Source organism: Zingiber officinale, chromosome 6B (genome assembly GCF_018446385.1).
Source record: "Zingiber officinale cultivar Zhangliang chromosome 6B, Zo_v1.1, whole genome shotgun sequence".
In the NCBI taxonomy this organism is placed as follows: domain Eukaryota; kingdom Viridiplantae; phylum Streptophyta; class Magnoliopsida; order Zingiberales; family Zingiberaceae; genus Zingiber; species Zingiber officinale.
In genome coordinates, this window is record NC_055996.1 from 61,372,610 (window position 1) to 61,373,662 (window position 1,053).

The window sequence follows — 1,053 nt, forward strand, 5'->3', positions numbered from 1 at the left end:
GAGGCTACTACCGTTGACTGTGTAGGAGACAAGCACCCTTGAAGAGGAGGAACTCACAATGAAATTAGGGTGATAAGGAGCGGCACTTCACGAACTCTGTTTCGTTCAAATTAAATGTTAATATTAAATGACATAACAAATTATTAATTTTTGGACCCCTCTAGGAAGTGGACCTGAGGTGAGGGCTTGGTGGGCCTCACCTCAAGCCCCGGCCTGTGAGAAATGGTACCTTTTATAAATAAAGTTGCAACTCTGAGTCATTCCTGGCGTTCACCTCAAACTTTTGAACAAAAGTATAAATATGAACAACACATTCTTTGTCTAATACTCACGAAGCCACAATAATGATTTAAATATAGGGAGATATTTTAATGTGGAAACATGGAGTACATGCGTCCAAAGTCCACCAAGAGACTCTTGTTGTTTTTCCCGTGTATTTTTTTAAATTTAGATATTAAAATTTTGAACCAATTAATATGGGAGGTAATCGACATATATAAATTTTCTATTAGCCATGAGAATAAATTCGAAAAGCATCAAATGGTTGGACAATCACAGTCGGATTTTCTTATATTAGTCACGCTGGACAAATGTCTTGGAATTACTCTCAGATGCTTTTGTTGATGTCACTTGCGCTGTGCCCCTAGGGGCAAAAAAAAATTGAATCATTTCTCAATTTATATGTGTCATCCTTGCGTAAGGGTCATGCTCTGTATCATTTCAATTTTATCGAATGTCTTTGAAGAGACTACTTGTAGGAATGGAAGCACATCCCATCATCCTTCAATCTTCTTCTATGTCTTTCACTTCAATTTCTCTAGTTCACTAGAAAGACCAAGAGTGGAACTCTTGCCCTTCCTCGATCTTGGGCTTCTTCTTCTATTTTTCTTTGGTGGCATTGTCCACTTGATAGACCTCATCTTTCAACTAATTACAAATCTTAAGTTTAGTCTTTCTCAACATAGATGATCTCTTCCGAAAGCTGAGTCAGACAGATGTGGGCTATGCTGTCCTCGAGATTGATAGAAAGTCGTTGCGAAGCCTGGTCGATCT

The 1,053-nt window shown here is 38.4% G+C and overlaps 1 pseudogene; it reads right to left on the reverse strand.

Moving 5' to 3' along the window:
- Nucleotides 1-654: 654 nt before the first annotated feature.
- LOC121993291 lies at nt 655-749 on the reverse strand (annotated as a pseudogene).
- Between the last annotated feature and the right edge of the window lie 304 nt (nt 750-1,053).